The sequence below is a fragment of the Acomys minous genome, assembly GCF_964271855.1.
Source record: "Acomys minous genome assembly, chromosome: 13".
NCBI lineage: Eukaryota > Metazoa > Chordata > Mammalia > Rodentia > Muridae > Acomys > Acomys minous.
The window spans coordinates 81,374,390-81,387,802 of record NC_140495.1 but is presented as its reverse complement, the minus strand read 5'-3'; the positions used below and the strand labels follow the sequence as shown (position 1 = coordinate 81,387,802).

Below are 13,413 nucleotides of genomic sequence, written 5' to 3'. Positions count from 1 at the left end.
TGCCTCTGCCTTTTGAGTGTTAGGATTAAAGGCAGGATTTACCTCACCTGACGATGTACATAAAATTCTCAGCTTCCTTTGTTGCTATTGGTGACTTATCAGGAAAAATTTAAGGGGGCAGCATGTAGAGAAGAGAGCCAATGGGAACGCAAATGTCAGGATCCTCACCCAGAATGCTTTGCGAGCAGGAGTGGGCCTCCGCACTGTAAAATCCTCTGCTAGCACAGTGTCAACTCCAGTTTTGCTCTGGGTTGCCATGGACAAGATGAGTTTTCTGAGTCCCAAGGCCATTGCCAACAAATCCAAAGGGCTCCAAAGGCTTTGCTAGTACTGGCCAGAAGCAGTGCCACGGTGTTAAGTGCCACTGTGTGTCTTACTCTCATCAGAGACAACTCTTGGGGCCTCAGAAAATCCTCAGTGGTTTACAGATCATTTTTTCAAAGGAATCCCGAAATGACTTTCTCAAAATTCTGAGGAGATGCTTCAGCATGAAGGAAGCCCACACAAAATTGTGTACAATGAGTTTATCAGCCACTGAGAACACGCCCACATGAAGGCCACTCGGTGGGAAACGCTGACCCGACTTCACCGAGTGGTTGAGCAGAGTGGGCTTGTGTGAAGCAGACAAGACACCAAAAGGTGGGCACATCCAGTACATAGGCAGGGCTCCAGAAGCCATTTGCCAGGGACTGGAACTAGGAAAAGAGAAAAAGCGAGACCTTGACAATGAAAAAAAAAAACCTGCCAAGTTCATTGAGGATCAACTGAGAAGAGGTCTGGAAGAAGAAGAGCAAAAGATGCCCATTTTTATGGAATTAAGCCAAGAAAATGATTAGAGAAAAAGTTACATTCAATCTGAATAAAAGAGCAGTTAGCTTGGCTGGAGCAACATCATCCAGGTCAAGTTGTTTGGGTCCAAGGTCCCTGAAGATGCAGGGGGAAGCGCAGCACCAGTGAAGCAGAAGGGACCTTTGCAGAGCTCAGCTCTGCCTGTGGAGAAGAAATCTGCACTGGATGAAATTATGGAGATTGGAGAGGAAAAGGAAAGAACTTTGCAAACAGACTCTGGTTACAGCCTGGAATCATGTGAAAATTACAACCAAAAAACTTGGAGAGAAATACCACAGCCAAAAAGGTTGTGGTTAAAGATTGACAGGCACATTCCTGGAGGATCCGAAGCACAGGACTGATCCAGGAATAAAGCACACAGGGAGACACGATGTCCTGACAGCCACAATATACTCTGGTGTTCTCTATCATGGTCACTGATTAACAAATCAGGGCACTGGAACATGCCTTCCTCAGGAACATGTTCCCAGACCAGCAAGAAATCCAAGATCTGGCTTCAATATTCCAGCTTTAGGATGAAATAGTGCAGATGTGGTTTAATTGTCAGAAAGAGAAAGTGCTGTCACACTGGTGATACAATAAGTGGATTTTGTCTTAGGCAGAATCCAATAGTGCAATTATAATGGGAGGAGCATTACACATTCCAGTGATAGGTGCATCCTCCAATCAAATCTTTCCAAAGATGGGGGCATCATTCAACCCTGCCTTTACAGGGATATGTGCATCATCCAACCAGGCCTTTCCAGTGATGGGGCATCATCCAACCAGGCCTTTCCAGTGATGGAGGCATCAGCCAACCAAAGCATGCTAATGAGAGGAGCATCATCCAATCAGGTCCCGCTAATGAGAGTAGCGGTGCTGGGACTAAAGATGTGTGCAACCATGCCTGGTTCTTTTTTTTTTTTTTTAAACTGAGTTAATTCATTTTATTTTTCTTGTATAAAAACCCTTATGTAGCAGCCCCAGCTGGAGCCTGTGTCCACTGAACAGAAACTCTGGTGTGGATTTTCACAAGATGATCAGTTAATTCCTGATAAGGAAACTTGGTGAACACACTTTCTTTCCAGAGGTTGGTTGTCAGGTAGCTGTAGGCTTTGGAGATGGCATAAAAAGTGGGCTTGGCAAAGTTGCCCAGGGTGGCAGTACACCCCTGGCTCATGTGTAGCAGCCATCAATACTGGCCATCATCAGTAGCTCCGTGGGCACAGGAGCAGAGATAATACCAGTACCTCTGGGGGCAGGGATGACATGCACCAAAGCAGAGCCACAGCAGCCGGTCACCTTGAACGGAACAGTGTATGGCTTGCCAATCTTTTTCCCCCAGTAGCCTCTTCATACAGGGATGATGGAAAGCTTGGCCAAGATGATGGACCCTGGGATAGTAGTGGCTTCCTTCTTGGAGCACTATACACTAAGACCAATGTGACCATGATAGCTCCCAATAGCGACAAAAGCCTTGAATCTGGTCCGCTGGCCAGATCGTGTCTGCTTCTGCATTGGCATGATCTTGAAAACCTCATCCTTTAGAGATGTGCCCAGGAAAAACCCAATAATCTGATTCCATAATGGGCAGGGAGAACAGATAAATCTCCTCCAAGGACTTGATCTTTATGCCCTTAACCAGGCGGCCCAGCTTGGTGATGGGGGTCCATTCCTTGTCTTCGGCTTTACCTCCAGGAACCTCGCAGCCCTGACCACAGCCATGGCCTCGGCCATGACTGCAGCCCCTAAGACTGCTGCTGAATCCTCTGCAACAGACCCTCCTAATCCTGGGCCCGCAGGTCCTGTGTCATCTGCCATTTGGTGTTTCCCAGAGGAAGAAGCAGCTACAGATACTTCTTGAAGGAACACTGCTGGCGTTGGTACCTGGTCATTCTCATGATAGAACAGTTATGACACTTCTTGTACTGGATGTTTTACTGAATGCTCCCCTGAAAGAAACCCTTACAGCCTTCACAAGCATCAGCTGCACAGTGGAATCCCGATGCCACATCCCCACAGGCTTTGTACAGCAGAACCATGCCACTAAATTGGGTTTCCCCTCTGTTATTCTTGGTGTTTTGGTCATTGTAACTGGGCCTCTGAAAAGACAGAGTAGCAGGAGTTCAATATGAGAACTTATCTAAGCTTGTCTGAGTTCAAGAATTTGTTGCCAACTTTTGAAATCCTATCATATCAGACTGATGTCTGTCAAGGCACTATGAAACTCCATTTGTAAGGGAATATGTGGAGTCTGATTAACCCCATTCTGTTAAAGGGCTACCAGACTCCATTGTGTGACAAAAGGCCTCCAATTCTAGCCCAGAAAGAACTCCCTGGATGAGGTCAAGCTGACTAAAGGCCAACGTTTATGTTCTAAGGAAAAAAAATTGTTTATACCTCCAGGTCTGGGTAAAAGTTCCTGCACCAGGCTACTTCAACCACAAATGAACCCGACCTTACATTCCTTAGGTGCTCACCTAGCAACAGCCAATCAGCTCACTCTGGGAAAGCACCTAGAGTCCAAATATACTTTCTGCTGGCCAAACTGACCGCAAATGGTCTGACATATAATAACAGCCAATCAGGGACAGACATAATCTGTACAAATGTCATTCATTTGTATATCGTAAAATCCATTTCCTGTCTAAAACCTACAAAAACCACACATTTGTAAAGCTCAGGCTCTCATTCCCAGTCTTCTGTGTTGGTGAGGGAGGGAGTCCCTGCCTGGGCTTGAATAAACAACCCTCATGCATTTGCATTGGAAGTGGCTCCCAAGTTGTCTTTGGAGATCTCGAGATCTGGGCATGATAGTCTTCAGGCAGAGTCAAAAGACCTCAGTGGCAACAGCCCTTTCCGGTGGAGAAGGCACAGGAGACTGAAAACCTTGGACTACTCCCGTGGTGGATGTGGGGTGAATCAACGATGCCTAATAGCCCATTCCCCCAGCTGTGCAGCATTCAGCTGAGATCAAGACCATATTGCAATGTGTGGTCTTTAATGTACTGATCTCAAAATATTCAATTTGCACAGAATAAGTGACCAGGAGGGCTGAGCTGAAGACATCTGTATCAACCACGCCATCCACAGGGGTTAGGGGAACATTTCAGAAGGGAAGTCAGAAAGTGTGCTAGTACTGTGAGATGCTGTCTCTAGGCAGGGCCTGCCTGTGACACACATGGTCTCAGAACCACCATAGTTACCTGCAGAGGATAGAGCTGATGAAAACTCCCAGTATGACTTTGGCAGCCTTGCACGGGCCTCAGACAGAGATGCGGAGCTGTTGTTACTGGCAGTTGATGACTGGGTGTTGGAAAGGGTGACAGTAATTTCTTTTTGGAGGGGTTGGGCCATTTCTCAGTGGATGACCCCACACCCGTGTTCAATTGTCAGCACTAATTGGACTCAGTAGGTTTAAAGAGAAATTTTTAAAAGAAGACATGTTGAGGGTATCCTGGAACAAGTTTGGGTGGAGGAGTGTAGGTGGTTTGTCAGATGATATTGTATACATGTATGCAGTTTTCAAAGTGAAAAAGAGTTTTATATATATATGTGTGTGTGTGTGTGTGTGTGTACATACACACACACACACACAAATATATATATCCAATGTTTTAATCTGTGATTAACAAGATCTGACAAAGAATATTAGTCTCCAAACAGAACACTGCCTCTTGAGTTTCCTAACCTAGTCTTTCTTGAGGTTCGGATCTGCTCAAAGTAAAGCAGTCACTATTCACGCTAGGCTCTGTTGGCTTTTCTTCTTGCCCAAGGCCAGGTGTGGCTGGGTGACTCTGCTCAGTCCTATAGTAGCCTGATTAATTGGGTGCTTCATAAAATGCCCACACATTCCTGGGCAGCCCGTCCAGCCTTGGGACATGGAGCCAGTAGAGCCATGTGCTGCTGGTGTCCATGTACTTCGCAGACCAAGGCAGAGTTAGCTCCTCGAGGCTTTCCCCAAATTTGAGCAGAAAGGTCCAGACGCAAAGGGCATTAGTCATGACAAGCCAAGCCCTACTCTTTTTTTGGCTTGCCTTTCCATTCATCCAGCTACCCTTTCTGCCCTTGGAAAAATAAGGAATAACATGCTTTTATTAAAGATTATGTGCAGTGCTTTGAGGCCCAGAAGCAACAGGAATGCTGGACTCATCCTGAGAATGATGGATTCTGACACTAGGACAGGGCTCTTTATGGAAAATCCTGGGGAAGTTCTGCCTGCCAGCACACTGGTGTCCTTGTACTTTACAATGTGGTTCCACACGTTCAGAGTTCAGATAGATGCCTTCGCAGTGCCAGAGTATTTCTCTGCAGCATCCCTTTAGCATTATAGAAACTAAAACCCCAGAAGTGGACTACTGTGCTGGGTGGTTTTTATGTCAACTTGACATACTCTAGAGTTATCTGAGGAGACTTCAATTGAGAAAATGCTTCCATAAGAGCTGGATGTAAGGCAGTTTCTTAATTAGTGATTGATGGGGGAGGGCCCAGGCTATGCAAGTCATGAGGAGCAAGCCACTAAGCAGCACACCTTCATAGCCTCTGCATCAGCTCCTTGCCTCCAGCTCCAGGATCCCACCCTGTCTGAGTTCCTATCCTATGTGGAAGCCAAGCAAACCTGTTCCTCTCTTACTTGCTTTGGTCACTATGTCTAATCGCTGCAACAGTAACCCTAACTGAGACCACTGTTGATAGTATTCTAGAACAGTCTGATTGGAACAAATATTGGATTCTGGTGGGAAGTTGAGTTTTGATAAATCTCTCTGGGATGGTGTTTTTGGCAGCTTGTCACAGGTTAGAGTACCTGGTTAGAGGGAACTCAATTGAAAAAAAAATACCTCTATCATATTGCCTGTAGGCAAGTCTGGAGGGCATTTTTTTTATTAATGATTGAGGGATTTGTGCCAGCCCTGGGCAGGTGGTTCTGGGTTGTGTAAAGAAGCAGGCTGAGAAAGCAATAGGAAAGCAAGCCAGTAAGTGTTGAGGTAGCACAAGTATAGATATTTTTATTTCAGGCCCACCAGCCACGTCATCTCAGCCTGTTGCTGATGTAAAAGAATCTCCATACAAGGTCATGTGTACCATAAACTATGTTTATGCTCAACATACTCTATGGCCTTAATAATCAGCAAAAATTCCCCAACCACAAAGCCAGCTGTCCCCAACTGCCGGGCACACTTTCAAGGTTAGCCTCAACTTCTTGTTGGCATTTAAAGTTGTTCTTACAATTCTAAATTTCTTCGACAACAAGACAAGTTAACTTCTGACAAAACCTTGCCAACCTCAAAAAAGATGATGAGCATCAAAGAACCTCCTTATAGAGATGGCTTCAAAGGTGGCAAACCAGCCACCGGGCAAAATGTCCTTGTTCCTGTCACAAACAGAATCTGCCTAAAAATGGGCAACTTAGATGCAGGCAGAGTCGACGGCCGCACTCTGCCAAGTCAGGGTAAGCAAGTTCTCATAGTTCCTGCCCTGTGAACAAATCTGGCAGAGATATAAGGCCAGAAAGCTGAAGATGAGGCTTCAACGTCATAAAGTGTACTGGGTGACTGGTCAGGCAGTAAACTGTCTTAAGTCAATTTGCACATTTTGGAAGCTGCTAACCCACACTGTTGGTTCATTCAGGAATTTAAGTTTTATTCCTTCTCAAGTCTCTGAGGGGCATTGAAGACAAGATAGTATAGTTTTACAACTAAGCTTAGTTGGTTAGGGGACAAGATCATTTTAGATCAAGATAAAGAAGTTAAGCTATTAGAGTTGAGATAGGATAGATATTGAATCTCATTCGGAAATTTAGACCCAACAAGACAAGGAAGACACTTACTTCAAACGGGACGAATGCAGATGGCCAAGTCACTATGAATGTAATATGTATAGAACTCATTATTCTCATGATTGTCACATGGTTCTCCCTGCTGTACGTAGTTTGTTTATACATGTATAATAAAATAAAAGTATTAAAAAATACATCTCTTTAAGAACCCCTAATTAATATATCCTTGCTGCTCCCAGTCAGCAGGCTCTCACTTTCCTCAGCTGAGAGTGTGGAAGACACCTTCCAGTTTACATACCTCCGTGGCTTTCCTAGCAGCCCAGCTGATCCCGTTTCTGCTGAGGAATTCTTTAGCAGCCTATGCCACAGGAACACCAGGAGACTAAGAAAAAGAGGAGAAAAGTCAGTTTCCCTAAAGACCTGAATCCAGACCACTCTTTTTTCAAAATAGAGGCGACTTGTCCAGATGGTAGGAAAGCATCCTATCAATGCAGGAAGTTGGGCTATTTGGCTTCTTGGGGAATTGACACTGAGCTATTGGTTTAAGTGAGTCTACCATTGGTTTAAGCCTGTGTAAGATGGTTTTGTTGTTGTTCATTTTCCTTAGCTAGGAAAACTCAAAGCTACTGTGAGTCTAAATAGATCCCCCACTCCCCCAACTCTACTTCCAGCACTCAGACCCTGATGACTTCCCAGTGGTAGAGAAAGATTGTTCTTTGGAGGAGGATAGCATTCCCAAGTAGGCTAGAGCAGAGCTTTGTTATAGCTAGGAGAGAACTGAAAGGTATTTCCTTCCCAGTTGAGAGAATTAGTTTTACACAGAAAGCGTTAGTCTGACTGAAAGCAAGTCAGGAAGGCACAGGAAGGGTGGAGACAGGGCTTCAAAAAAGAAACCCTAAGAAAGAACGTGCTACTCAGAGACAACCGCAGGTGGACAGACACCATTATCCAGAAAAGAGACAGAGACAATACTTAAAACCCTGTCTCTCCCACTCTGCCCCCCCCCATCTTAAATATCATCCCGGAAGATAACTGAAGTTAGTTTTCTAGCTGCAAGATTTCTTCGCTCCTCCCCAGTTCTCTTTTCCAGGGATCCCATGCTGTAGGGAGTTTCCCACCACCTCCCTTTCCACCCTCTTTTCCTTTTTTACATGACAACCCCCAGCAAAAGTTGACAACCTACCAAGTTTTGGGAAGAGTCAAAGCAGGAAGAGTTTTTCAGCCAGTGGAGACTTGTGCCCACCCCTTCATTCCTCTCAGGACTTGGGAAAGGGCTCCAGGGTATGTAACTTAGGCAGCTCCAGGAGTTGTGTGGTCTAAGAAAAATGTGTACTCTTCTAAGAGCTTGCTCCTGTTAACTTGCTCTGATGAGCCCAGGATTTCCTGTTTGTTTTTTGTAGGTGCAGCTTCTCTGGCCTCAAGCAAACATTGTTTCAGGGAAAGGGTGTGGAATTAAAAACAGTCGCCTGCTACTTCATGTCAGCACACCTCTTCCCCACCTTCTCAATGGAATGGTCCAGAGATACAGATCTGTTAGTGCTCTCACCTGGACCAGTTTAGGAACTTAGGCTCCCGTAGGTTCCAAGGCCCTGAGGACATGATACCGTGTAGGATAGCCTTTCCCAGGAGTGTCAGAATTGTGAGGGCAGGCCACAGTGCTGAAGGATTTTGACAATGAAGGGTGACACTCTGTGGACCATGATTGGTGGCAGATAAACTTGACTAAAGCCTCCTGCCTGAGGACCAGTTGCTCCAAGAAAAACAAAAAAATTTATCCTTAGACACCGGGTGCTTCTGCTTTTCCTGGTAGTAAAGTGGCAGCTGGGTCTGTGGGCACCACTTCCTGCTGCATTGAACCAAGAGTCCTGTTTTGTAGCATGTGGTTTTTTAAAATCTGTTTTATTTGGGTTTTTATACCTCTTCCTCCCTTCCAACCCTTATCTATCCTTATACCTCCCAACCCTCCCAACACTAGGTAGGAGAGAAAAAAGGTTAGGGGGGAAAGGGGCAGAGTATGCCTCTTTACTACTTACTGCTGGTTAGGGACGTAGTTCCTTGGGGAAAGTTCAATCTTCATGATAATACCAACTTCTTCTCATCAAACTGTATCAGCCGCAAACAGGAGCAGCACGGGGCAGCACGGGGCAGCACGGAGCAGCACGGAGCAGCACGGAGCAGCACGGAGAAGCACGGAGAAGCACGGAGAAGCACGGAGAAGCACGGAGAAGCACGGAGAAGCACGGAGAAGCACGGAGAAGCACGGAGAAGCACGGAGAAGCAACAGCCCCCTCCTCCTTCTTTCTCCAAGCTCCCTGCCCCTAATAACTCTTTCTCTGAGCGCTGGCATTTATTCCCTCTCTGAGTTCCCAAAGCTAAACTCTCTGCAGCTGGCAAAGATCATACCCTTCTCAAAGCCCACAGGGGGCATACAACCTGCAGCTGTAGACACGCTAAAGCAGCCTCATATCCTATACCTTGGATTAAAACAAAAACATGTGTAATTAACATAACTGAGTTTTGAAAGACACCAAAACTTGCACTATACTTTTTAATCTCCTTAAATATTACCAAAGCCATCCTCCATGGCTGAGATGTGAGAATTCTGAGGAAGACAGCTCGATTCCACATGTTCACTGAGTGTCTGTCAAACAAACATCTTCAGGATTGGGGGTGATGGAGGACATTGGAAGGGCCACATTCTGGTTCTTGCCCCATCATCAGTAGCTTGTCCTTGACTCTGCTCTGTGCCAGTGCCACCTGTACCTCCAAATAGCACCTGCTCTATTTGGCCGCTGCAATATTTGTCCATGTCATTTTATTTTAAGTTTCTAGAAGGATATAATGACCTCTTCTCTAATGCAAGGGCATGGTGTAAATGTGATGCTTCTTTTTACACTTTTATTTATTTTAAATTTTTTATGTGTATAGGTGTTTTGTCTGTGTGTGTGTGTGTGTGTGTATCATGTGTGTGCATGGTGCCCAAGGAGGTCAGAATTGGGCAATAGTTATAGGTGGCTGTGAGCCATCATGTGTGTTGGGACTCAAACCTGGAGAGCAGTCAGTGCTCTTAACACCTGAGCCATGTATGGAACCCAGATGTGTACTTTCTGAATAGACAGATGAGAAGCAGAAGAGGAATGGATACTGTGGTGACTATGCTTGGTTGTCAGCTTAACTACATCTGAAATAAACTAAAATCCAAATGGCTGGGCATACTTGTGAGGGACTTTTTTCTTAATTAAAAATTTTGAGGTACAAAAACCCATTTCTAATCCGGATCTTTGAGGTGGGAAGATAAACCTTTAGTCCAGATATTTTGAGGTGGGGAGATCTTTTAGCCTGTATATTACCCGCTAGACACCTATATAAAAGGTGTGGAAGAAGGAAGTGCTCTCTCTCTCTCTCCCCCCCCTCCATCTCTCTCCTGTCGCTCTCCCCCTCTCCCTCTCTCCCTCTCTCCCTCTCCTTACTCTTACTATAGCTAGCAAGTCCATTCCTTCATTAGCACTGGAGCCTACTTCTTTGGGATTCTGGCATCTATTGAAGGCCAGCTGAGGCATCCAGCCTCACGGACTGAATAACTACTGCATGGTTTGAATGTCCATTGGTAAACATTGTTGGACCAGCTGACCCACAGCCTGTAAGTCGTCCTAATAAATCCCCTTTTATGTGTGTATAGCTTAATGCTGTAAGTTCTGTTTCTCTAGAGAATCCTAACTAATATAGATTTTTAAAAAAATAAAATTCTTCCTTCTTTAGTCTTTGATGACATTGGATTATGTTCTGGATTTCTTTAAGCTCAGCATCATACAGCTGGTTTGTAAGATCAGGAAGAGCAGATTGCTGGAGAGGGTGGAGCAAAAAGAGATTCAAAGCAAGGAGGAGGCCTGTTCTTCCCTGCCTAAGCCCTGCCTGTCACAGGCAGGAGTCAACTCTAAGGTCTTACTGGGTGGGACAGTGCAGTATGTAAACGTGCATTGTCTGTGTCACTAGCCCCATGACCTATGGCCTTGAGCATGTCATATTATCTCAATGGGCTTTGATTTCTCTAAAGGTAAGGGTGAAGATTATGATTATTATATACTCATGACCTTTTAATGAGTCAACACATAGAACATACAGAAATGGTGATCATACAGTAAGTCTTAAGTTGTTACCAGATAATATTCTTGGCCAGGTAACACACAGTCACTTAGGTTAAACTGCTAACCTGCACCGTCCTGGTTAATTTTATGCCAACTTGACATAAGCTAGGGTTGTTTTGGAAGAGAGAACCTCACCTGAGAAAGTGTCTCCATGAGATTAGCCATGGCCAAGTCTGTGGTGCATTTTCTTGACTGATGATTGATGCAGGCAGGCCCAGCTCACTGTGTGGAGTGTTGCCCATGCGCTGACAGTCCTGGGGTGCTGTAAGGAAGCTGGCTGAGCGGAGCAAGTCTGTGGTTCTCCTCCCTGGGGCTGATGGCCACCAGCCCACCAAGGCAAGAGGAGTGGAAGATGAGATTCATGGCTTGGAAGGCCATAAGCACAACAAAGATCAAACTCTAGGAATCACTTCAGGAGCTAGTTCAACTTTAATCAAAGAGAGCCACAGCTGTTTCGCTGTTGAGGAGTTGGTGGGAGGCTTCCAGGTGTACATATTTCATTGAAATCAGGAACTTTTAGGATACTTGTTTTGCAATCGGAAGCATGCTCCTACATATGAGCAGGAATACAGTACCTGATTATCCTATACATGCAGAGAGGGGAGAGCTAGCAGGGAGCTTACAAGTGGCCATCGCAGGAGGAAGCAGGGTCCTTCCAATACAAGTCAGTAAATAGTATTCCGCCATGGCCTCTGTACCTGTTCCTGACCCTGGGTTCCTGTCTTGAGTTCCTATCCTGGCTTTTCCTCAGGGATGGACTGTTATGTGGAACTGTAGGATGAAACCAAGGTGCTTTTTGTCATGGTCTTCATCACAGCAATAGAAATGTAACTAAGTTGCACATTTAGCCCTAAGTGTGTGCCACCAGCTGATTGGGAAGTGCTAGGGTGCCTTAACCTGCCCCTATGCTCCTACTAACAGGCAGATTACCAAAGATGAGGGGAACTTGTGTGTGGCTCCAGTGCAGAGGTAGATTGATCTGTGTTCTCTAGACTGGAGAGAATGGCTTCTCTTTGCAGAGAAACAGCATAGCCATAAATGATTAATTTAGTGTGTAATGCATAACGAGTTGCAAGGTGATGGCAGCTATTGCATAATGACATCCAAAAGTGTCCTCTTGTTCTCTAATCAGGTCCTAGGATCAGCTCTAGGGGCTGAAGGAGGATCAGGTGGCTGCCTTCTCTGAGGAGAAGTAGATTAGTAACGGAAGGTGGAGTAGCTTGGTAGGTGAGTGTCTTTGAGGGAACAGGATTGAGAAGCGGCACCCTAAGGCAGCAGGCATGTGGGGTTTGGCCATCAACAACACTCCTGGGGATCGTCTGTCCTGGGCTGGACCTTACCACAGGAGGAACTGGCATGGTGTCTGTGATGTGTGTGAAGAGGGAGAATGACAGGTGGATCCGAGGCTGTTCTGAACTCCCCGTCTTCTGTTCATGTCACTGCAAGCTGGGGACACCGGTTCTTCTCTGCCTGCCCCATTCATACTTAACAGGACCTTCTAGAGTAGAAGTTCTCAAGTTGTGGCTTCTGTCCCAGAAGGTCTGAGTTCGGCCTGAGAATCAGCATTTCCACCTGGTCCCTATGCTGCTGTTATGTTGGGCGGAGCTTGAAGAGCCTCCCAGGTCAAAGCCTCCCAGGGACCCTCTATAAATGCAGATTCCCAGGCCTTGCCAAGCACCCTGGGTAACCTCCCTGTCTGCTCAAGCAGGGTTGGGAGAGTCTCCCCGGGGAGCTACTCTCATGAGGAGGAAGGACAAGAAGCTTTTAGAGAATTTCGACTCAAGGAACAGAGACCTGCGCCAGAGTTTTAAGTCCTCTTGGTGGGCCCTGAGGAAAGCCCTGTACTCAGGGGGCAGCAATTAGCCCCACTTCTCTTAGAACCATCTATAGAATGAGCACCGGTCTAATTACTGTGGTTCTAGAGCTTTCTTGATGTACACAGGAAAGCTTTGTGTTACTGACCAGAGTTGCCCTCTGACCTCTGATCTCTGCCCTGGAGTCTGAGACAAATGGAAGTTCCAAGGCCTGACGGGTGCCTCATTCCCAGAGCATAGTCAGGGATGATAAGGGATCTGTCTCGCAAAGCTCACCAGCTGCCTTATCATTGAGTTAACGCAGGAAATGACATGAAACCCTAACGTCTCTCCATGGTGTTGGAGAGGACCTTTGATGCCTCTGAGTGTGGATGGCAGAGAGATGGCCAGTGCTGGGCTGCGGTGACGTCTCCCAAGGATGGCCAGGCAGCCTTCAGTTAATCTCGACTATTAAACGCCTTCCTTGGGAGTTGTTTCTGATTCCTGTGGAATAGATTAAGACTCTGTTTTGAATCCCCTGGGGTTTCCTGTGGAGCATAATTATAGCTGCACTGGAATCAGAATTCAGGTCAACAATTACTTTAATGAGATGTCTGAAGAGCATGGCCAGTGAGGGGGAGAGGCCCTGAGGGAGTGGGGAGGGAGGGGGAAACCTAGTGAGAGGAGAGGAGAAGGAGCAAAGGTTTTATGAAAAAGTGACTAGAAAAGAGACTGCGGGAGAAAGGGAAGGTGGAGGGGAGGAGAAAGAAAGGGCAGGAGAAAGAGAAGGCAGCCAAAGATGTGAAGAGGAAGGGAAGGAAACCAGCCAATGAGAAGTATGGAGAGGACTGGGTCCAGCCATGAGCCAATC

The 13,413-nt window shown here is 46.1% G+C and overlaps 1 long non-coding RNA gene across 1 annotated transcript; it reads right to left on the bottom strand.

The window, feature by feature from the left end:
- Window positions 1-2,762: 2,762 nt before the first annotated feature.
- On the bottom strand, window positions 2,763-8,918 carry LOC311581442. Its single transcript, XR_014773773.1, has 3 exons — window positions 8,638-8,918; window positions 6,903-6,986; window positions 2,763-2,930 (listed from the first exon to the last, which is right to left on the bottom strand). It is a non-coding gene; the product is annotated as an uncharacterized lncRNA (long non-coding RNA).
- Window positions 8,919-13,413: the final 4,495 nt, after the last annotated feature.